Genomic DNA, 25,018 nt, shown 5'->3' on the forward strand with positions numbered 1-25,018 from the left:
ATCTGTAGGTCTGTGGCCGCAGGAGTGCGCATGCGCACGTGTAATGATCGGCCAGGTAACAGCTGCGACTTCCCCTTTCCCCCTCCCCCCCACCCTAGGCACACCACTAACACGCCGCGACTCCCCCCCCCGCCGACCCTACCCGGCACAACAGAAACCCACGTTGACCCTCCCAGCCGACCCTCCCACTGCTAGACGGCTGACAAACCTGGCAGCTCCAGCAGCGTCCCAGGCACACTAAACACACTGCTTCTGGTCTTCTACTGGCCTAATTTCCTCTGCCGCGTCCCTGGTGAATTTATGTGAAATGCTCAGTATGACATGCACCAGCCAAGCTAGCGTATGTTAGAACATCATTGCACCAGTAGCCCTCCTGGCCAACCTAAAGCCAGGAAAAAGATTTTATCAGTTCATCAACAATAAAGAATGAAAATGAGAATAGGAAACATCACTTATCTCGGACAGCTGTAAAAGTTCAATTCCTCCTTGGATAGTATAGGTTGGTGGCACCATTGTTAGCCTTGGCTATAATCCCCAGGTGAATAAAAAATTTCCAAAGTGAAACAGTGAAAATATACTGCAAAATGTCAGCAATAAACAGTCCTTTATCTTCACAACTCTTCCTCTACACGATTTCGTGTTTCACCCATAGCTTCTTCAGGAGGAAGAACATTCTCCTAAGGAACATAACATAATGAAGGTCAACTCCCATAACTTGACTTGTTAAAACTTCTAATAAAAAATTCAATATATACCGCATAAGAGAAACCAGGGGACCCACAGCCGTCTTCTCTCCAACTGATGATTCAGCTCGTCGTCAGCTCCAACAGATGATTCAGATCATCAGTTGGAGAGAAGTCGGCAACCAGTGCAATAGGCGAGTCATTCTAGATAGATGGTATGTATAAAAGCAGTACTCAAAAAGCTAGGGCGGGCTTGCTGCGCCGACCCTTAAGACTGAGGACCTCAAAGCAGTCCTGTCTTGTCGCCACAACCACTTTGTAAAATTTGGCATATGTGTGTAGGGAAGACCACGTTGCTGCCCTGCAAATCTCCTCAGGGGAGACAGCTCTAGCTTCGGCCCACGAAGAAGCCACACTCCTGGTAGAGTGCACCTTGATGGAAACATGAGGGCTAAGGAGCCCAATGTGGCTCAGTGGTTAAGGGGAGAATGCGGCACAGTGGCTAAAGATGCAGCCTCAGCACCCTGAGGTTGTGGGTTACAAAGCAGGGTTCCCAGATTTTACATGAGTAAAATCCGGACATGTATCCCCCGCCCCTCAGCCCCACCCAGTTCCACGCAGGCTTGCCCTGCCCCCCAACCTCCGCTTCTTGAGCTCCGAGCATGAGTGGGTGTGACATGATGATGTCACGTACATGCTTGTGACTTTACTGCATCGCATCCGGAACTGGTAACCTTAGTTCAAACCCACGCTGCTCCTTGTGACCCTGGGAAAGCAACTAAATCCCCCCCCACCATTGCCCCAGGTACATTAGATAGATTGTGAGCCCATCGGGACAGACAGGGAAAATGCTTGAATACCTGGAATTAATTCACGTAAAACTGTTCTGAGCTCCCTGGGGAGAAGAGTATAGAAAACTGAATGAATAAAATATGAAATAAAGTACAGCACGGCGGGGATTCCCTCTGTCTAACCCAGTGGTCTCAAACTCGCCGCCCGCCAGGTGCTATTTTGAGGCCCTCGGTATGTTTATCATAATCACAAAAGTAAACTAAAACAGTTTCTTGATCATAAGAACATAAGAAGCGCCATCTCCGGATCAGACCTTCGGTCCATCAAGTCCGGCGATCCGCACACGCGGAGGCCCTGCCAGGCATACACCTGGCGTAATTTTCAGTCACCCATATCCCTCTATGCCTCTCGTAAAGAGCTGTGCATCTAGTTTGCTTTTGAATCCTAGGATGGTCGATTCCACAATAACTTCCTCTGGGAGAGCATTCCAGGTGTCAACCACTCGTTGTGTGAAGCAGAACTTCCTGTAAATACAAAACCTTTCTGGATAGAACTTTTGCGTACCAAGCAAACAAACAACAACATTGGCTAGACAACTACATTAATAAAGCTAGACCAGTGGTTCCCAAACCTGTCCTGGAGGACCCCCAGGCCAGTCGGGTTTTCAAGATAGCCCTAATGAGTATGCATGGAGCAGATCTGCATACATGGCATCTCCATTATATGCAAATCGCTGTCATGCATATTCATTAGGGCTATCTTGAAAACCCGACTGGCCTGGGGGTCCTCCAAGACAGGTTTGGGAACCAGTGAGTTAGACTGACCTACAAAGCTTTTAGAAAACTCATAAAAACTGCCTTATTCGATAGATATATCACCTAAACCAGGGGTGTCCAATGTCGATCCTCGAGGGCCGCAATCCAGTCGGGTTTTCAGGATTTCCCCAATGAATAGGCATGAGATCTATTAGCATACAATGAAAGCAGTGCATGCAAATAGACCTCATGTATATTCATTGTGGAAATCCTGAAAATCCGACTGGACTGCGGCCCTCGAGGACCGACATTGGACACCCCTGACCTAAACAGAATCTTCTCCGAACACTTTTTTCTTTTCTCGTCTTCCCAATATGCCCCCTCTGAAATCCAAATCAAACTGTATCTTGTAATTTCGGGACCTTTCACCTAATATATTGTAATTTTCGCTGTATTTTTTTGCAATTCGCGACCTCTCTCAAACAGGTCCTCTCGGAAATTTCTTAGCAAACTGTATATTTTTATTTTTTCGCTTTCTTAAAGTTTCTGTATTTCCTCTGACTATCTGCATATTGTAACTCACTGAATGTCCAGCTCTCTTGACTGTAAACCGCCTGGAAGTCGCAAGATTGTGGCAGTATAGAAGAATAAAGTTATTATTATTATTATATGTCTCTTTAGCTATAAATGACAATATTATTATTAAGACTTGGCCAAAAGGAAAGATTTATAAACTGTAAAGAGTTTTACCTCATGCAAAATTGTCATTTCTTTAATAAGACATTAACTCTTTCGTTTCCGAGGCCCTCCAATCCCAAATGTGGCCCTGCCAAGGGTTGGTGGTGGGGAGACCCCCCTGGTCTAAAAGCCAGACATGGGCCCTAGTTACTTTCACTTTTGCTTCCCACGGACGAAAAGCAGCACCTGGCCCTGCCCTCGAAGGCGCAAACCCCGCATCCACGAGGCCCCGCCCTCCGCCGCCTCCCGCCACTTTTCTCCCCTCCCGTCCTGCCGCTTCCAACATGGCGGCGGCGCAGGGGCGGTCGCGCCGCCGACGTCATCGGCGGGCGGCGCGCTCCCCACCTCCACTCCCCCCCCCCCCTCTCTCCCTCAGCTCTGGCCAGGGACACAGAGAAGGGAGCGAGACACAGAGACGCGCGCAGAAGGGAACGACGACGGCCGTGGCGGCTCGAGCGGGCGCGCGAGCGAGCGCGGGAGGGGCGGCGCGCGAGCCAGGCCTGACGGGACGGGGCGGGGCGTAGGAGGCCGGGCGGCACCTCAAGGGACAATGCACCCGGAGCCCCGGCTGCGGCGGAGGAGGCCCCGGCCTGCGGAGCGAGGCGGGACGGAGGAGGCGGCGACGACGACGACGGTAACGGCGGCTCAACGTGAGTGTCCCCCCCCACGGATGAGGAGAGGGGGGCGGGGGTGTGGGCTAGGCCCGGGCCGCTCCGTCCTCGCTGAGGAGGCTGAGGCGCTGCAGCAGGCCCGGCAGGTTCCCTCATACCGGCGTCCCTCCCCTCCCCTCCCCCCACCGTCATCAAGGGGGGGGAGAGGAGGAGGAGGGGGGCAGCCACCAACAGCAGCTTGTGCATGCATATAACGGGAAAAAGGGGGGGCGGGAATAGTCATTCACCCAAATCCAGACCGCAACGGACTATTGCCCTGCTGCAGGGTGCAAGAGGTGGGGGACCCCCTCCCCCAAAGGGGTGTCTGGCTGTCACTTCTCTTGCAGCTCGGAAGATCAGCTGTGGCTTGTGCATGCGGACTACGGATGGAGACATGAGCGTCTGGGCGCTGCAGCCACTGGAGGCAAAAAAAGGGTTGCCCCTGAAGGGTGAGCTAGTGATTGACTGCACGGTTCAATTGCATTTGCCCATCAATAGCTGCACCTCAGCTGCTGCTGTTTCCCTCATATTGTGGAGCAGATGTCACCCTCTGTGTTTGCTGCTTGGGGGGGGGGGAGTGGAAAGGATCACCGGCTTGTTACCTGGACTATTTTGTCTGGACAGTAGTTTATTTTATTCTCCCCTTTGATCAGTATATGTTTCATCACGTGGTCCTGCTTGCACCAATGAAAAGTGCTGTCATAGCTTTGTTTCTGTTGGTGTGTTTCCTGCATGGAGGTACCATGGTACAAGTGCTCTCACAATGTTTAATCTGAGTAGATTTTGCTGTCCTCCGTTGACCCGTCTGAGAGTTCAAGCCACTATTGCAGCAGTGCACATGGGGAGGGGGGGGGGAGTGTAGGCTGAGCAGAGAATATCCTGTGGAGATTGGGGGATGGTGGATTTGATAAAATTGCCAAGTAAGCTGGATAAGTTCCTGGAGGAAAAGTCCATAATATGGTATTAAGAGTAAGACAGACATGGGAAAAGCCATTGGATTGGTAGCATGGAATATAGCTACTCTTTGGGATCTTTCCAGGTACTTATGACCTGGAGTGACCACTTCTAGAATTAGGATACTGGCCTAGATGGACCATCGGTCTGACCCAGTACGGCTATTCTTATGTTCGTAGCTAGAAAAAGTGCAGTGAAGGCAATAAAAACATATTTATTTTTTGAGATTTATTAACTGCCTTGAAATAGGATAAATGTTAACAGAATTTAAATGATATCAAAAGAGCATAAGAATTGCCATACTGGGACAGACTGAAGGTCCATTAAATCTAGTGTCCTGTTTCTAGGTCCCAAGAAGTAAAGCAGATTTTTTTGCTGCTTATCCTAGGAATAAACGGTGGAGTTCCCCAAACCATCTCAATAATGGTCTATGGACTCCTCTTTTAGGAAATTACCCAAACCTTTTTTTAACCCCGCTAAGCTAACTGATTTCACCATATTCTCCGGCAATGAATTCCAGAGTTTAATTACACGTTGTGTGAAGAAATATTTTCTCCGGTTTGTTTTAAATCTACTACTTAGCGTAGGGCTCCTTTTACTAAGGTGCGCTAGCGTTTTTAGCGCGCGCTAACCCCTGCGTTACGCGGAAAATGCCAACGCCAGTTCAGCGTGCGCTAAAACTGCTAGCGCAGCTTAGTAAAAGGAGCCCCTAGTGTTTTTGGAAAGAGTGAACAAGCGATTCACCTCTACCCTTTCCGCTCCACTCAGTATTTTATAGACCTCTATCATATCACCCCTGAACTGTCTCTTCTTCAAGCTGAAGAGCCATAGCTGCTTTAGCTTTTCCTCATAGGGAAGTCATACCATTCCTTTTATCATTTTCGTTGCTAATTCCTCTATATCTTTTTTGAGATACGGCAACCAGAATTGCACACAGTATTCGAGGTGTGGCCATACGATAGAATGATACAAAGGCATTATAATATTTTCATCTTTGTTTTCAATTCCTTTCCTAATTCCTAATATTCTACTGTATTTGCTTTCTTAGCTGTCGCCGCACATTGAGCTGAGGGTTTCAACGTATCCTCAACAAAGACACGTAGATCCTTTTCCTGGGCAGTGACTCCTAATGCAGAACCCAGCATCACATAGCTGTAGTTCGGATTCCTCTTTCCAACATGCATCACTTTGCACTTGCTCAAATTAAACGTTATCTGCCATTTTTACACTCAGTCTTCCAGTCTCACACGGTCCTCTTGCTCTTTTACACGATCTTCTTGCGGTTTAACAACTTTGAACAATTTTGTGTCATCAGCAAATATAATTGTCTCACTAGTTATTCCCACCTCTAGATCATTGACAAATATATTAAAAAGCAGCGGTCCCAGCAGAGACCCCTGGGGAACCCTACTGTTTAACTCCCAAAAACCCTTGGATGATTTACAGACAGAAAGGTTTGTGAATCATCCAAGGGTTTCTGGGAGAATTGATTATGTGGATCCCTTGAGTTTGTGGAATTGTAATTTTTCACTTGAATCCCACTATTTACCCTTTTCTATTCAGAACATTGACCATTTAAACCTACTCTTTTTCTTTTCTGTCTTTCAACCATTTCTTAATCCATAGTAAGATGAAGAACATTCATATAACATGGGTCCAAGTTTTACAGCATAACTGACGGTGGTAATTCTGTTTGTAAAATACAATAAAATTTTTTTTAATGTGTAGCCAAAGGGCATAGGAGCCAGCTCTGTATGTGCTTGAGCACCCCCAATATTGGAAAAATTCCTTAACTCTGTCCAGAGTAAGGTAATTTCCATTGGGTTTAGCACCCCTAATAATCTTGAAAATTTAGCTGCTATGTCGAGGCATAAATACAGTTGATATACAGTATATAGAGAGGACAAGATAGCTGGCACAGAGTGAATTGGGAGAAACAGACAGATGGCTAAACTTAAGTCAAATGATATGTTCAGTTCAGTAAGATATGAGGAATTGGCCTAAGGTACAGGATGTGCAATCAGTGGTCTGACCCAATAAGGCTATTCTTATGTTCTTATGCATCCAGCTGACTCTGGTGCAAGGTGAATGGTTAGTCGGTCGCCTAATGTATTTGAAGTCTTGGGAGAAGAACCTTGCTTCCTGAAGCAGAAATTGTTTTGAGGTAGACGTAGCCTCTCTGGAAGTATGTAGCAGCTCCTCCTGAAAAGGCTCGTTGGTGGGTATCGCACTGGTGCAGTTCTTTTTGATAAGGCAAGAGGTGGTGATGCTTCTTGAGCGCTCTAAGGTATGTTGAGTAGTAACTTATTCTATTGGTACTCTGAATCTTCTTGTTTGAAGACCCTGAAAATGAAACGTAAACTTTTAAATTTAGCCCCTGTAGTTTTTTTGCAGGAAGGGAGTGATGTGGTCAGACTGCTTGCAGCCTTCTATCAGTCGTGCTGCAGCTTTCTGAATTAGCTGGAGTGGGTGCAAACTTTATTTTTTGCTTTCACCAGTGTACAAGGTATGACGGTAGTCCAGTTATAATATTATCATGGCATGGACCGCCATTGTTTGATACATACAAATGTGACTCGGACGAGAGGTCATAGACTGAAATTGAGGGGCGACAGGCCCAGGACAAATGTCAGGAAGTTCTGTTTTACACAGCGAGTGGTGGACGCTCGGAATGCTCTCCCGGAGGAGGTGGTGACGGAAACCTCCATTATGGGATTCAAGTGCAAGTTGGATGCACACCTCCTTGCAAATCACATTGAGGGATACGGGAAAATAGGATCTTCATCAGGGAACACCTAGGACGTAAACAGGGAACACCTGGATTGGCCTCCGCGTGTGCGGGTCACCAGACTGGATGGACCAAAGGTCTGATTCGGTGGAGGCATTTCTTTTTTTTTTTGTAACTCTTTATTTAAACACTGCGATACAAGCACAACAGGTACACCTGTATGACAAAACCATACATTCTGGAATACAGTGTATCCATTAGAGTTCCCCTCTCCACCCCACACGGCATGTCCCAGTCCCAACCCACCCCTCCCCTTCCCCCCCCCCAACCCCCCCATGACCCTCTAAATTACCCATCTCCCGATATCATCTAGTTCCCCCCCCCCTCACATGAAACATCCAAAAGGAAGAAGTAACATAACAGAATCCTAATATGCAAAAGAGGCAATGGAGGTCCCCCGTCAGGGATGCACCATCTAAGCATGTAATACAAATTACTCAGAGTTTCCCTCCATCTCTAGGAACCTTCCCCATAGGTCCTCAAACTGTCGCCTTTGGCGGGTAAGTAGAGCCGACAGCCTAAATTTCTCACATACCCATCCTAATTTCACTCGCATCATCGCTACCGTAGGTATCGTGGGGCTCTTCCATAGTGATGCCAGCACCAGTCTAGCAGCTGTAAAAGCCAGTCTAGCCAACTTGTCCTGCGTAGCCTCCACTGTCCCTGGGAGTACCCCCAGCAAGGCCGCCTCCGCTCCAAATGGCAATCGACATTGCAAGAGGCACCCCACATAACGGAACACCTGAGTCCAATAATCCACAAGACGAGGACACTCCCACCACATATGAATGAATGTACCCCCTCAGGCCACACCCTCTCCAGCACTCCCCTGCACATGAGGTACCCATCTTTGCAAGCACCACAGGAGTAACATACCATCTCACAAGGAGCTTAAGAGCGTTTTCTACCAATTGTGGAGCCACCGCCACATGATGTATTCTTAATGCTATTTGTTCCCATTCCTCAATCGTATAGGTGTGCCCCAAGTCTACCTCCCACGCCCTCATATATGAGGTCTTCCGATCAGGGTCGGCAAGCAGTAAGCGATATAATTGTGAGATGCAGCCCCGATGCACTGGGTCCCCCAACATTAACTCAAACCTCGAGCACTTATATGCTGTAGGGTCCCCCGCTTTAATGCGCATAATATAATCCTTCACCTGTAGATAGGGGAATATATCACGCTGCTCCAAATGGAAAGAGGCTTGGACCTCAGGAAACCCACGAATACGCTCCCCCTCCAACAGTTGGCCAAACCATCTCAGCCCACCTCGCTCCCATCTACAAAAGACTCCACCCTCCCTACCCGGAACGAAATCCTCTGCATACCTAATAGGCAAAAAATGTAGGCCCTGCATCCTACCCACCAGTTTTCTACCCGCCCCCTTCCAGACCCGTAGCGTCCATCTTATAAAAGGATTAGAAATAGAAGCAATATCCGGTGGAGGCATTTCTAAAAAAATATATATATATATATAAATAAAAGTGGGCTACTGTCATACTCTGTACATTGGTGAAAGCAAAGAGAGAGAGGTTTTCTAGCTGCTGCAAGTGATAGAAACAGTTTTTAATTTCAAATATTTTTTATTGAATTATGCATATAAATACTTTGCCACATCTTACATGGTTTTCTTATCACTAATTTAGTGGCATATATTTATTTTATCTGTTACTAATAATTGCTTATAACTGATAGAAACAGTTTTTAAAGGTTGTTTGAATTTGGCCATTCAGAGGAAGTGATGAATCTAGCAGTATCTCCAGATTCTTGGGATTGTAGGGAAAGTTCCTATTTCTCCAAAATGTTAAAATGGATGAAGCTTATGAAGAAGGATTTTAACAGGTTAGGGCTCTTCAGTTTGGATAACAGATGGTTTTTAAAATGGTTTGGACAAGTTCCTGGAGGAAAAGTCCATAGTCTGCTTGCCCTGGATCGGTAGCATAGAATGCTGCTACTATTTGGGTTTTTGCCAGGTACTTGTTATACTGGGCTAGTTGTTATACTGGGTTTGACCCAGGAAGGCTATTTTTATGCTTTTATATATTAGAGCAGTGTGTCTCAAATGTTTTTAGCTCTGGCACACTAAATGGAGCAAATGTTTTTTTGTGGCACATTATAATTGAAATTATAAAATTACAAAACCAACAAAAAATTACAGAATTATTCATTTAAAGTTTTTTAAGCTACTCGTATATTTGGGTAACAGAATAGAATTGCTAATCAATGGATGGATGTGCTTGTTTTTGAGCGCAAATTAACTCAAAAGGTGGCTTGATAGTCGACAAGCAAACACACATTTCATCATCCACTGTCTGCAGTTCTCTTTTTTTTTTTTTTGTTTAATTTCGGTCAGCTGAAAATCAAGTTTGCAAAAATAAGAAGATCCTATTTACTTACTTCACATTACTCATAATGTTATAAATCTCTAATAAGGTGTCTCTCAAACTAGTGCTGCCCGATTCACGATTCAAATCGATTCACTTCGGGTGAATCCATTTGAATCCATTTCAAAACAAAACAAAAAAATCGGCCTCTCGATTCGGTGACTGACCCTCCCCTCTCGCCCCCTAAAGCAGGAGCGGCAGCGCTGCCTCTTGCTGACCGGCCGCTGCTGCTCTTGCTTTAGAGGGCGAGGGTGGAGGGTCAGTCGAGAAGTGCTGGTGTCTGGCTTCCCCCCTGGCCTCCCGCGCATCCATTTACCTAATTCCAGCAGTGGAGCAGCATGCAGAGAGGCAAAGGGGGTGAAGAGGCTATAAAATAACCCACCAGGATGTTTGAAAAAAACCCACCCACTTAGGCAGGAAAATCGATTAAATAGGCTGAATCAAATTGAAATTTTTTTCCTGAATTGAACAGCACTATCTCAAACTGCATGGCATTACATTACATTAGTGACTTTTATTCCACCATTACCTTGTGGTTCAAGGCAGATTACATAAGAGGCTATCTAGACATTTCCAGAAGAGTTACAGAATTGAACGGGTTACTTCGGGGGACTGAAGTGCCTCCTGCGGTGTTAGTTTGTTTTGATGGATTTCTTGAAGAGCAGGGTTTTTATTTCTTTTCTGAAAGTTTTGTAGTCTGGTGTCGTGGTCAGTAGATTGGATAGTTGGCGGTCTAGTTTTGCTGCCTGCGTGGCCAGTAGGTAAGGCACAGTGGTATGGCCCAAAGAGATTCCGGGTGTGCCACGAGAGATTCCAGAATTCAGGGCTGTGGAGTCGGTAGATAAATGTTCCGACTCCGACTCCTCAGTTTTTTGTACTTCAGACTCCGACTCCAGGTACCCAAAATTTCCTCCGACTCCTTGACTCCGACTCCACAGCACTGGTTAATTTTCAGATCGTTAAAATGGAATGTCGAGTTGAGAGAAATGAGCATTTTCGACACCACCTTCTTTTTGCTTTTAATCAAGGTTCTAAGGCCGCAGAAGCTGCTCGCAACCTTTGTGCTGTGTATATAGTGGGTGCTATAGCTGAAAGAATCGCTCGTGATTGGTATGCCAAGTTCAAAAATGGAGTCGGTAGATAAATGTTCCGACTCCTCAGTTTTTTGTACTTCAGACTCCGACTCCAGTACCCGAAATTTCCTCCGACTCCAACTCCACAGCCCTGCCAGAATTTTATATTTTTAGAATTCCCTTCATAAGTACACACTAGAATAGATGACATGCACATCGCGCACACAAGAGTCTGTCAGTGTTATGAGCGTGTAACATCTGTGTGTGTAAGGATACAACCGCCCAGACAGGCATCATTCTTTGACTTGATTACTCCTTGAAAACTAACAGCGAGTCATTTTATTTTTTTGTGCAGTAGTTATCCTAAATTGAGCAACAAAGCAATCAAGGCTTTGTTATCGTTTGGATAGCAGTTACTTAAAACAAATTTATGAAAGTATTTTTTTTCCATTTAGAGTAGTAATAATAATAACTTTATTTTTGTATACTGCCATACCACAAACGGTTCAAAGCGGTTTACAGGGGAAGAGACTGTATATAGACAGAAGCATTACAGAGAATTTTCGAAATTACATTGACATGTTGGCATGTTTAGGTTAGTTAAGTTTATCTGAAAGTATTTTAGAAATGCATCAAAGTTGAAGTGGGGTCAGAGAAATTTGTCAAAGAGATAAGTTTTGATTGACTTCCTAAAAGTTTGGTACAAAAGTGCGTTTGAGATGAAGCTGGTTAAAACATTTGTTTGCTTGGAATGATAATGTTCTATCGAGGTATCTTTTGTAGGTGCAGCCCTTTAGGGATGGAAAAGCGAACAAGTAGGCCCTGCGTGTATAAGCTGTGAAATTTGATGCCCAGAGATGTGGTTAAAGCTAGTACAGTCGTTCATCTTATTTATTTTTTTTAAAGAGGCTTGGACAAAAATCAATAACAATTATTAGGCACATAGATTTGATGGGTTTTGCCTTTGTTTTCTGGGGCAGGGCAGAGTTTCTTATTGGGATCTGCTGGGTGTTCCCAAGGGATATGGACTGTGGCTGTTGGAGAAAATAATAATAATTTTATTTCTTATATACCGTTATACCATAAGTTCAAAGCGGTTTACAACAAGATATAAAGCGGTTTACAACAAGATACATACAATGAGAGTAAGAGATGTTTACAACAAGAAGTAAGAGATGTTTACAACAAGATACATACAATGAGAGTAAGAGATGTTTACAACAAGAAGTAAGAGATGTTTACAACAAGATACATACAATGAGAGTAAGAGATGTTTACAACAAGAAGTAAGAGATGTTTACAACAAGAAGTAAGAGATGTTTACAACAAGAAGTAAGAGATGTTTACAACAAGAAGTAAGAGATGTTTACAACAAGAAGTAAGAGATATTTACAAGATACATACAATGAGTGTATGAGATGTAAAGGGAGCAGAAAAAGTACTTTCAGGGATACAAATTGCAAATGGAAGAGAACCAAGATGGTTTGAATCAAAGGAAGTATCTGGTCAGAGTTTGGGGTGCAGGGGAAAACAATTTGGATGGAAAACCATTGCCAATGGGAAGAGGATGAGCTAATCTGAAATCGAGAGGAATGGGGATTGGGATGAGGATAACTGAGGGGGATTGGACAAGAATTGGGATTAGAATTTGTTAAAAGAGATGGGTCTTCTAGGCTTAGGGCTCCTTTTACGAAGCCGTGTTAGCGGCTTTATCGCATGCAACTTTTTAGCGTGCGCTAACCCCCCACGCTAGCCGAAAAACTATCGCTTGCTCAGGAGGCGGTAGCGGCTAGCGCGGCCGGCAAATTAGCGTGCACTATTATGCGCATTAAACCGCTAATGCGGCTTTGTAAAAGGAGCCCTAAGTGCCTCACGGTATATTTTGAAGGTAGTTTCATTAGGGAACAGCAAATATATGCCCCTTAAATTTATTTTTGTGAACTGTTTTGCTATTCCCAACTAGAAGAGCAGTATATTAAGCTATTATTTTATAAATAATTTTATTGAATTTTTAAATGGAATAGATCATACCTACATTATAGGTGAAATATTGTAGTAGACTGTTAAATTTGTGAATTTATTTGTATGCATTTCCATATTTCCTAGATCTGAATACAATACAGTATCTTATATACGGCAATTCTCTGCAAGGAATCTAAGCAGTTTACAATAAGAATTAGATCAAGTTTATCACTTGGAGCTTATTGGAAGATATATGTTGTTGCTGTTTTATATTTGTTCCTTAATAAAACGTTTTCACATAATAAGGGAGGGCTTGATAGGAAGGATGGTGGTGGGAGAGGGGGAGGTGTGTGTGTGTGAAATAATGTTAAAATGTTTGATGATGATGGATTATATCCTATCTCTGATGGTCTTTGGACGACCCGTTTGCTACTGTTTTATGGTACTCAATTGTCATCAGTAAAAATTGTTTGAAGAATTAGATCAAGTTTGGAAGTTACATTATTAGAGTTGGGGGTGGTTGTTGGGAGGAAGAGGTGAAGATAAGAATGAGTTTATAGGGAGAAGAGGTATGTCTTTAGTTTCTTCCTGAAGTCAAGGTATGTGGTAAGTTGTCTTATTTGTGTTGGTAGTTTGTTCCAGATGTGGGGAGCTTGGTATTCAAAGGTAGTCTCTTTTTCCGCCGTATTTTTTTTAGGTGATGGGAGGGGTAGTTTGGAGTGTTGTGTTATGCGTGAGTTGTAGAAGGAATGTGGGACTTTGATATCAGATGAATTTTCTCCGTAGATCATAGAATGGTAGATGGATTGTGGGTGGTCTTGTGGGTGGTTGGATTGGTAGAAAATGAAAAGTTTGTTTTCCTTGTTGGTATCTAAATTGCAATGATTTATCTTGTTTATATTTTCAAATGACTGTGTTCATGATATTTTATCATTCAATAAAAATATATTACAAAAAAATAGATGAGGGAGGAAGTGACATCACCGGTCTAAGATGGGAGCTTAGGCACTGAGATCCGATTGATGTCCGCAAATATCCCATAAAAAAGCATGTTCGAAGGTGTGTTGCCAGAGCTTCCTATCTGCTCCTGCTTCGATGGTACAATTGGTGAACAGATGGCGTCCACACAAAAAAAAGTGGCTGGTGTCAGTACTGCTTCTCTCGCCAGGGAAAAGATTTAGGGCCACATGGTACAGGGTCGACAGAGGGCGAGTAGCAGAGGCCACAGATGAGTGCATTCCAATCAGAGAGCCCGGACCTCGACTGTATGCCTCATGTGGACACACTGACCAAGGCAGATATGAAGGATTGGCTGGTAGAGGTAAAATCTGACATTGCGATGGTCGGGCTGCAGGTGAAGGAGGCCATTTAAGATCTTATATAAGATTTGGTTGAATTGGGGGCCCAGATAGGTACTGTTAAAACCAGACTGGATGCTTATGAGGAGACTGCGGTGGGGGCGCAGAGGGGTCTGGAAGATGTAAAAGAGGAGCTCCAAGGCTTATTGGACAAAGTGGAAGATCTGGAGAACCGCACTCACCATAACAATATCGGATTGTGGGGCATCCTCGATACAGTGGCTTATTGTGATGCCTGCGAGGTGGTGATTAGGCTAGCTTGTTGGATGTTACAGGAAGATCGATTAGAACTAGGGATTGAGAGGGCTCATCGGGCCCTAGGGTCTTGATCTAATTAGCGACCCTGCGACTTGGTAGTTTGTTTTCAAAGCTTTCAGCTGAAAAGAACGCCTGATGAGACATAAGACCACTGGTCTGCTGGGTCAGACCACTGGTCTATCGTGCCCAGCAGTCCGCTCCTGCGGTGGCCCTTAGGTCAAAGACCAGTGCCCTAACTGAGATTAGCCTTACCTGCGTACGTTCTGGTTCTGCAGGAACTTGTCTAACTTTGTCTTTTATCCCTGGAGGGTGTTTTCCCCTATAACAGCCTCCGGGCTCGAGAGTTTGGTACCATCAACTGGGTGGGTCATCGCTTGGAACGTTACCCAAATCTGACTGCTTCCAACTTACAGAAGTGTTGCACCTTCAAGCCGGTGACCCAGGCTTTGATCCAGGCTAATGTGCGCTACAGGTGGACCTTCTCCTTTGGATTGTGGGTGACATTTAATGACATGCATACCAGAGTAACATCAGTCCGGGAGGCCTGGGAGTTATTGGTGAATAAGGGGATTGAGATCCCGGGGGAAGGAGAGGACAACATTCTGGCCAGGACTATTTGGCAATGCTTTGCGGGCTTTCAATGGCAGAAGGTGGAACGCGGGGCTCCTCTGCTGCTGCAGGCCTGGCTGCTGGATTCTCATGAGCTAGAACTGTTTTCCTACACTTGCATAGGGACTTGGTGCCCTGCTTCACATTGTGCTTGGTGGTATTGACCCTCTGAGTTATGTAGTTGGGTATGATTCTGGCTGTGTCAGGGTGGTGAGACCCCCTATTGGGGGGAGTTGGGTGATTGTATGGTGTTGCATGTGGGAGTAATATGGTAGGGTTAGATATGGGTGGATTGGATGCATGTGGGGGATGAGGGAAGGGCTAGATTTTGTGTGGTTGTATGCGTGGAAAGGAGGGTGGTTGGGGTTGTACGTTGAGCCAGTGAGTGTTTTTGGGGTGGGGGTTGGGGGTGTGTATGACTGTGTAAAGGGATATGTTGGATTTGCAACATGAGGGTATGAGGGGGGAGTTGAAGAGTTGAAGGATGAAATGTAATGGCTTTGTGTGTGTGTATATTATTATTGTTGTTGTTAGGTGCCATTGACTTGTGCTCAAGTTCTAGTGACTTGATGAATTGCGGATCTAAAAAGAAATCGGTTTTGTGCTAGTCCGGAAAGGTCTTCCAGCGTCATCTCCATGGTTGTTTTCAACGTGTCCAGCCATCAGATTGCAGATCGCTCTCTGCCTGGTTCCTTCAATCTTCCCAAACATGATGTCCTTCTCCAGTGATCTCTCTCTTCTGATAGTGTGGCCAAAATAAGACAGTCATGTAACTTCATAATTTAGGCTTCCAGTGACACATCCGGTTTGATCTCTTCCAGAATTTAGGCACGCCTAAAATCATTCTCCAGCACCAATTGTTTTTATATATACAGTGGAACCTTGGTTTGCAAGCATAATTTGTTCCAGAAGCATGCTCATAATCCAAAACACTTGTATAGAAAGGCAAATTTCCCCATAGTGAATAAAGGAAACTAAGACATGCCCATGGCCACAACCAGCCGCATAGGATTCTTGCTGCCAATTGGAAGAACTCTGAACTGCCTGATTGGCGTTTGGTGATTGATAAGCTGTGTCATTGGCGCACCGCGAACAGACTCAAGGCGCTTAAACGTGGCACTCTTCCTAAATTTGACCACATATGGGGGCGGTTTACATTTTGTGACTTGGGCTGATTATGGTGTTCTGTCTTAATCTCTGTGTAACAAAAGAACATAAGAATTGCCGCTGCTGGGTCAGGTTCATCATGCCCAGCAGTCTGCTCCCGCGGCATCCCTTAGGTTAAAGACCAGTGCCCTAACAGAGACTAGCCTTACCTGCATACTTTCTGGTTCATCAGGAACTTGTCTAACTTTGTCTTGAATCCCTGGAGAGTGTCTTCCCCTATAACAACCTCTGGAAGAAAATTCCAGTTTTCTACTATTCTCTGGGTAAAGAAGAACTTCCTTATATTTGTACAGAATCTATCCCCCTTTAACTTTAGAGTGTGCCCTCTTGTTCTCTCTACCTTGGAGAGCGTGAACAACCTGTCTTTATCTACTAAGTGTATTCCCTTCATTATCTTGAATGTTTCAATCATGTCCCCTCTCAGTCTCCTCTTTTCAAGGGAGAAGAGGCCCAGTTTCTCTAATTTCTCACTGTATGGCAGCTCCTCCAGCCTCTTAACCATTTTAGTCGCTCTTCTCTGGACCCTTTCGAGTAGTACCGTGTCCTCCTTTATTTACAGTGATCAGTGCTGGACGCAGTATTTCAGGTGGGGGCGTACCATGGCCCGGTACAGCGGCATGATAACTTTCTCCGATCTGTTCATGATCCCCTTCTTAATCATTCCTAGTATTCTGTTTGCCCTTTTCACCGCCGCCGCATATTGACTTCATTGATGACTTCATTGACTTGTCGACCAGTACTCCCAAGTCTCTTTCATGTGGGGTCTCTCCGAGTACTGCACCGGACATCCTGTATTCGTGTATAAGATTTTTGTTACAGACGTGCATCACCTTATACTTATCCACGTTAAACCTCATTTGCCATATTGCGACCCATTTCTTGAGCGTGTTTATGTTACGTTGCAGGTCTTCGCAATCCTTCTGTGTCTTCACTACTCTGAATAACTTCATATTGTCTGCAAATTTAATCACCTTGCTCGTCGTACCAATTTCCAGGTCGTTTATAAATATGTTGAAGAGCATGGGTCCATGCACCGAACCCTGCGGCATTCCACTCGTGACACTTTTCCAGCCCGAGTATTGTCCATTTACCCCCACTCTCTGTTTCCTATCCACCAGCCAGTTTTTAATCCACGTGAGTATTTCACCCTCAATTCTATGGCTCGCAATTTTTCTAAGTAGTCGTTCATGCGTGACCTTGTCAAACGCCTTCTGAAAATCCAGATAAACAGTGTCGACCAGATCACCCTTGTCTATCTGCCTGTTTACTCTCTCGAAGAAGTGCAGCAAGTTCATCAAGCAAGATCTTCCTTTGCTGAAGCCATGCTGGCTGGTCCTCATCAGATTGTGTCTGTCAAGGTGTTCAATGATGCGGTCCTTTATCAGTGCCTCTACCATCTTTCCCGGTACTGAGATCAGAGTCACCGGTCTGTAGATTCCCGGATCTCCCCTTGAACCTTTCTTGAAGATCAGCGTAACATTTGCCACTTTCCAGTCTTCCGGAATCCTTCCCAATTTGATCGACAGATTGGCTATTAGTTGAAGCAGTTCAGCTATAGCCCCTTTCAGTTCCTTGATTACTCTCGGATGGATGCCATCCGATCTCGAGGATTTATCATTTTTAAGCCTATCAATCTGCCTGCATACCTCTTCTGGACTGACCGTCAACCCTGTACTGGTTGGTCCTTTGTGCCCATGAGGTTTGGCATTACTATGGGACAAGAATTTCGCATACTGTTCACTTTAGTGGTTGGGGGTGGGGGTGGGATGGAGATTATTGTATTATTTTTATACAGATTGTATGCAGATTGTATAGTTGAGTTTTTTGTATACTTCTTGTAAAGGAAATTGTCATATTGATGTTTCTCTTTATTTGTGGTTTGTTTTATTATTTCTCAATAAAAATAAAAGTTTTTCAAATTAAAAAAAATAGGTGAAGTATTCTTTAAAAGCCATATATGAGGGAAAAGGCCAGCTCCCAATACAGACTTCCTCTATTACCTTCCAAAGTTATAATAAACTACTCAAAACTCCTTGTGTGTATCACTAAATATATCACTTAAAAAAACCCAACAATTTCTATAACAAGTGCTAAAAAACTATCATATCAGCAGTTATCTGATCATGCCAGCTGCTTATATTATATTTCAGAAAACTAACCAACATGATCACGTTTTGAGTCAGTAATGGCTCTGCTTTAGGGTCTCAACAAGCAATCACAAATTCTGCAAATAAATTAATACTTTTCACAGAGCTGTTTCTGGCTCAAAATTAATCATGTTAGTTGGTTTTCTGAAATATAATAAACAGCTGGCATGATTATTATTTTTTGCACTTGTAGAATTTTTTTTAAGTTTCCTATTTAGTGATGTACATGAGAAGTTTCTGAGTAGGCGATTATAATTTTGGAAAGGAATAGAAGATGTCTCTGTATATTGGGAGCTAACCTTTTGTGTCATATATGATGTCCCCAGAACTCAAAAGATACTTCTCTCTATTGATTAAATGATCTTTTAAAATGATATGGAAATATCTGTGAGATTTATTGTTAATTTATTTTTGAAGATATTGGTTTTATAGAATAGCTTTCTTTTGGATGTTCAGTGTGGATCGCAATATATGTGTGGACTAGTGCTGCTCGATTCAGGAAAAAAAATTTTGATTCGATTCAGCTTATTGAATCGATTTTTTGATTCAATTTTCCTGCCCAATTGGTTTTTTTGTTGGGTTTTTTTTTTTTGTTTGTTTTTTTTTCAAACATCCTGGTAGGTTTATTTTATAGCCTCTTCACCCCTTTTATAGCCTCTTCACCCCCTTTACCCTCTCCTACCCACACTGGCGCTGTAGTGTAAACAAAATAAACAAAAAATACTTTTCCTCTCTCTGTTAAATTCTAGTTCAGGTTCGCGGTCTAACACCAGCTCTGGAAGGATGCACATTTCAAATCTGACATACTGTAATCACAAAACAGAAAATAAAATTATTTTTTCTACCTTTTGTTGTCTGGTCATTTTTCAAATCATGTTTGTCCCAGGCTCTGGTTGTCTTCTGATAACTCGCTTGCCAGGGTCTCCTTCTTCTTTCTCCATGCTAACCATCCATCTTCCATCTCTGTCCTCCCCTTCTGTTTCCCTTCCCTCCCCCAGAGGTCTGGTATCTTTTCTTTTTTTCATCTCCATCCCCCTGCAGCTGCAGCGATGGACCCCCACCATCCCCAGATCCACCATCTCTCCTTTTCTCAACTACACTCATCCAGCATCTCTCCCTCCTTCCCCTCCACCCCAGGGTCCACAAGCTCTCTCTTTCTCTTCCCAGCTACCCTCCTATCCAGTATCTCTAGCCCCATCCTCCCTCCACACCATCCCTTGTGTCCAACTTCTCTCCTTTTCTGTTTCTTCCCTCCCTAAATCCCATTGTCCTTCTCTCTCCCTAGCCTCTGTTTTTAGACCCATTATTTCTTCCCTCTCCCTCCCTCAGTCCAATATATGCACGTCTCCTTGTACCCCCCTTCCCTCCCTCCGTGTACTTCTACATCAAGGCCCCCCCAGGCCTGCATGTTTCCCCAGCTTCCTCTGTCCACAATCCATACTCCCTCTGAATCCCTTATCTATCATATCCAACATCTCTCTTCTGTGTCCCTATCCTTATTCTCCTTTCCAGTAGTGCCCCCTTTGTGTGCCCAGCATCTTTTCTCTGCTTCATGTCTCTCTCCATATTTAGCTTCTTCCTTCTCTCTTCTTTACCTCCTGTATCCCCTTCCCCAGGTACAGGCTTTCTCCTGCTATCTCTCCTGCCATCCTGCACCCTGTCCACCTACTTTGGAGCAGTATCTGTTCCTCTTGTACCCTTCCCCTTGTGGTCTTGCATTTCTCTCTCCCTCTCTCCATTATCTCCTCTGCTTTCCTCCCCCTATTTTTGGTTTGGTCTCTCTTCCCTTCACTTCACCCCAGGTCTGGCATCTCCCCTCCTCTCTCTTGCCCCTTCCTCTTCCTCCCTCTGCACAGGCCTGGCAGGCAACTCTCAATCTTCAATATACGAGAATAGCAAATGTGTTATACTGCCCCCCCACCGTGAAGGCCTGCTCCCCCCCACAAGCCTGCATGTTCCCCCAGCTTCCCCGCTTTTACCTTAAGCTAATACGGCAGACTGCAGGATCGCTGGTGCTATAGTGATCCTTGCAGCTGCTGTTGTCCTTAGTGGCACGTTCTCTCTGCTACAGTCTCGACCCTCCTCTGACGTTAGGGGCAGGATCACGGCAGAGGGAACTTGCCGCTGAGGATGATGGCAGCTGCAGGGTTCGCTATAGTACCGGTGATCCTGCAGGCTGCCATATTAGCTTAAGGTAAGAGCGGGAAAATTGGGGGAACATGCAGGCCTTTCCGGCTGACCCTCCCCCTCAAGCAGGAGTGGCAGTGGACGGCTAGCAAGAGGCAGTGCTGCCGCTCCTGCTTTAGGAAGGCACGGGGGGAGGGTCAGTCATCGAATCGGGAAGCCGATTTTTAAAAAAATTGAATCGATTTGAATCAATTCACCTGATTCGAATCGAAAATCGGGCAGCACTAGTGTGGACACTTGAAAGCTGGTTTACAGCAGCAGGTGTAGCTGAACATGTGTAAAGTACATGCATATATGAAATCAACACATGTACGGTACTTTCACAAACTTCCCAGACTGTGTCCTCCTACTGGCAAAGTACACTCATTCACGCCAATGCACATACTTTTATATTATTTGATGAGAGCCTATTCTTTCTTCCTTCTGAAGGAAGTTAGGATGGGAATGAAAACATGAAGAAACTTCTAGGTTGGTAATCTTCACTCCCAGTCATTGAAGGCTGCCAAGAGGTCAGTTTTCAGGATCTCCCTAACGAGTATGCATAAAAGAGAGAGAGTTGCATATAAAGGAGGAATTATGCATTTCAAATCTTTGACATATTCATTAGGGAGATCCTGAAAACCTGACCTGCTCATAGCCCTTAAAGACTGGGAGTGAAGCTGATGGTTCTAAGTCTTGGATGGGCAACCTAGTTGGGCTTTCAAGATTTCCCCAATGAATATGCATAAGATCTACTCGTACAATAGAGGCAGTGCATGCAAATAGATTTCAGTCTGTTCCCAATGAATATGCATGATAAACTGACTGGGTTGCAGCCCTTGAGGACTGAGGTTGCCCACCCCTGTTCTAAGTGGTTGCAAGTGAAGGCTTATGGTGATAGATACCAGCCTTGGTTCTGCCCAAGTTGTATTCTCAAAAAGGCAGGTGAAAACTGATCCAAAAAAAAAAAAGTTGTGGCTGTCCAAGGAGTTCTATCTTGGAAATAAATCATTAGGCAAGACAAACATAGGAATGCATATTTCTGAGAATTCACAACATCGCCCTATCCAAAAAGTTTTAGAGATTTACATGAAAAATGTGATGTTACCTTTCTGCTCTCCATCCTCTGTTCTGCCTCGAGCAGACCCAATGAAAGTAAGATTAAAGACGGTAGCAAAATCTGAGGAGTAGTGATCGGAGGGAGGGAGTGTGTTCTGTTTGAGTTTGATCTAGCCTTCATGAATACCTGTTCTGACTTCTTAGTAAGGCAAGTTTGTTGTGCCTCTGGTTGTTTATATTTCCATAGTTTTTAGTGTGGAAACCTAAAAATATTAGATTTTTGCAAGGCTATGGAGTCGGAAGCAATTTTTTGGGCTACTGGAGTCTGAGTTGGGTGAAACTGTGCTGACTCCAACTCCTAATAGAGTTAAATTGCATGTCATGTAAATATTATAATGCTTAAATGTCTTATTTCACAGATAATTTGATTAATCAATTTTTTCGGGATATGTTTTACTTTTAGAATATATTTTGATATCAAAGTTCTTTGATTCACTAATATAAAAATCATAAAATATATTTTGTAAAGTCCCACTTAGAGAGTGATATGGGGATATTTCCTATAGCAAGCTCTTTTTAGGGATATGAGTGCTGAGTCAAACCACTTCTCTGATGATCTTTGGATTCTTTTGCTGCATTTGAGTGGGGCTAATTTGTTTAGGATTTGTTCATTGATCGTTTTCCAGTGGTCCAGGAAGTCTTGGTCAGGGATGGTGAGGGATAATAATAAGTTATCTATTTCATTCCAGTATAATTCGGAGGTTACTTTGTTTCTGTAATAAGAGGCTAATCGGGGGGTTGGTTTGGTTACTGATATCTTTTTCCAGAATATGGTAAATTTTAGGAGTGAGTGGTCTTACCAAGGTTCTTTGGATAAGGAATTAAATTCTAGGTAGCTTGTCCTTTTTGTTGAAGAGGCGATGGTCCTTTTCATGTGTGGGTTGTTGGAACAAGGGTTTGAGGTCTAGCTCGTTTAAGAGGTCAAAGAATTTCAGGGTTTGAGGTTGAGTCTAGGTGGAGGTTGAGGTCTCCTATGATGAAAGTACCGCGGTTCTTGAGATGATATCTGAAAACTGTGGTTCAGCTTCTAGCCACTCTGAAGAGATCAAGAACAGATAAATAGGATACAGTTATTTATACCTTCAAACTGTACTAGGACTAGAGGACACTCTAAAACTAGAAGGTAGCAAAAATAAAACAAATGGGAGGAAGTATTTTTATTTTTCACTAAATAAACAATCAACTTATAGAATTTGTTGCCAAAGGATGTGGTCAAGGCATCTGTACATAACTGGGTTTAAATAAGGGTTTTGGAGAAATTCCTAGAGGAGAAATAAATAATTATGATTAACTGAGTAATACTACCCTCTAGAAAACATGGATGTAATGTTTTGAGAACTTCCAGGTGCTTCCTAGTAACCTATTGGAAACAGGATTCAAGTCTTGTTGAATCTTTTGATCCGAGCCATGATAGTGCATCTTATTCTTAAAGAGTGTGTGAGAGAAATCTTGGGGGCATGTCAAATGAAAACAAAACATCTGCAAGTACTGGAATCTGATTTCGAATAGTTTTTTTGTTTTGGTTTTTTTTAAGCATGATACCGACACTCATTGGTTTTAAGTCAGATGTTCAATGTGAGAAGCAAAGCCAATTGCTCCATCAGAATTGGACATGCTGTCTTGAAAAAACGGGTCCCACCAACGGTCTTCCAAATAACCCCAAAACATTCTGTTGCAGCAGAAACTTCTGCCTGAAATTCGAGACGTTTCTGCGTACTTTAGCTCCAGTGCATTAAGAATTCATTGAGCCAACAGCTCGGTGGCGTCAAAGACTTCACAAATGTGTCAAGGTTGAGGGAGGACACTTTGAACATAAATTAAGAACTAACTTAGAAAACATCCATTATACTAATCTGTTTTCAAAGGTCGTACTAAATGTTTAAATATAATTGCAAAGTATCTTGAAACTATGTAAGAGGTCCAATTTTTCCTAGACACTGTCATTCATTGAGGACAAGATTAAGCAGTCATTTTTGTTCTCTTTAAATTGGAATGAACCGAGGAAAAAAATTCATATGTGATATGGTTCTGGCTGCTGTGTATAGATGTGAACTGTTCTGGTTGATGATGTGTTTAGAGAAATGAATTGCAAAAGAGAGAAAAATTCCAAATGGAAAACTGTTGCCAAGCTGAGTCATTCAACTACCTGTATCCAGTGTAATAGCCTAACGTGGAGGTTTGACTGAAAGTGCCTAAGGTAGATGGGGAGATGTAGGTAATGTGAATTAAGAGAACCATACTCTTTAGTGTAAAAGAAGGCATGTACAATATGAGTACCATTTTTCCCCTAAAATAAGACCGGGTCTTATATTAATTTATGTTGCAAAGGGCTTATTTTCAGGGGATATCTTATTTTTTCATGTGTCGGGAGGGTTTGCCATTGCGGCAGGAGGAATTGGGCATTCCTCCTGCTGTGGAAATTCAAGGGGGGGCTTCGGGGGTTGATCTTAACTGGGGCTTATTTTGGGGGTAGGACTTATAGTATGAGCATCTTGAGAAATCATGCTAGGGTTTATAATAATAATAATAACAACTTTATTCTTCTATACCGCCACAATCTTGTGACTTCTAGGCGGTTTACAATCAAGAGTGCTGGACATTCAGCGAAATACAATAAGTAGATATTCAGAGGAAATACAGAGATCAGAGACCTCAGGAGGCAATAGTATAGAAATACAATTTGCTGAGCGAAAATGTAATATGTACATTTTAGTAGGTAATGTCCGACAGGACCTGTTGGGGATAAATAGCAACGTAAAGTTAATTTAATGGTTAGGTTTTATTTTCGAGTAAATAAGGTAGCTTGGCTCTTTATTCTTCTCAAGAGCCAAGTAGTGTGGTTTCTTTATTTCCACAAGGAAAATGTTGACGTTCTAAGCAACAACTGTTTATGTCTTAGCCTAGCTGGGCAAGCTATTGCAGTAAATAGATTCTCTCTCTCTCTCTCTCTTTCAATTGTGCTCTTCATTGGAAGTCAGTGATAAGATATGCACCAAAATTCAACACTGCATGGGAATCTTGTCAGTTATATGATGTGAATGCCTCAGAAACTATAATCACTTGAGCTTGGATTTAAACAGGTGCTCTTGAGGTAAAACGCCCTACTGCAATGTCCGTTCCCCAGGCAATCCAGTCTCCATGATCTCAGCATTTCAGCCATCCTAGTAGGTCAGAACATGTTGGTAACACTCCCCCCCTTCCCTCCTTTTCCCTTAACATGCCCCCAATTCCAGCAAGGACAACAGCTGCTTCAGTTGTAGCCAAAAGAGCTTGCTGGCTTTGAGAATGGAAGGCAGATGTTTCCTTGCCAGAGGTTGTGATAACAGCGATTAGCATAGCTGGGTTTAAAAAAAATTTAGATAAGTTCCTGGAGGAAAAGTCCATAGTCTGCTATTGAGACAGACATGGGGGAAG

General features: G+C 43.7%; 1 protein-coding gene across 8 annotated transcripts in view; it reads left to right on the forward strand.

Moving 5' to 3' along the window:
- The first annotated feature begins 3,296 nt into the window (after positions 1–3,296).
- Positions 3,297–25,018, forward strand: part of WIZ (WIZ zinc finger) — a 100,956-nt gene continuing 79,234 nt past the window's right edge. For 3 of the 8 annotated variants that reach the window (XM_033923453.1, XM_033923457.1, XM_033923456.1), the window contains exon 1: positions 3,313–3,618. The gene's annotated coding sequence lies outside the window, so the exon portion shown is untranslated. Of the gene's footprint in view, positions 3,619–25,018 lie in introns of all 8 variants that reach the window. The other 5 variants (XM_033923460.1, XM_033923461.1, XM_033923459.1 and 2 more) reach the window with 5 other exon arrangements.

The sequence above is a fragment of the Geotrypetes seraphini genome, chromosome 16 (assembly GCF_902459505.1).
Source record: "Geotrypetes seraphini chromosome 16, aGeoSer1.1, whole genome shotgun sequence".
In the NCBI taxonomy this organism is placed as follows: domain Eukaryota; kingdom Metazoa; phylum Chordata; class Amphibia; order Gymnophiona; family Dermophiidae; genus Geotrypetes; species Geotrypetes seraphini.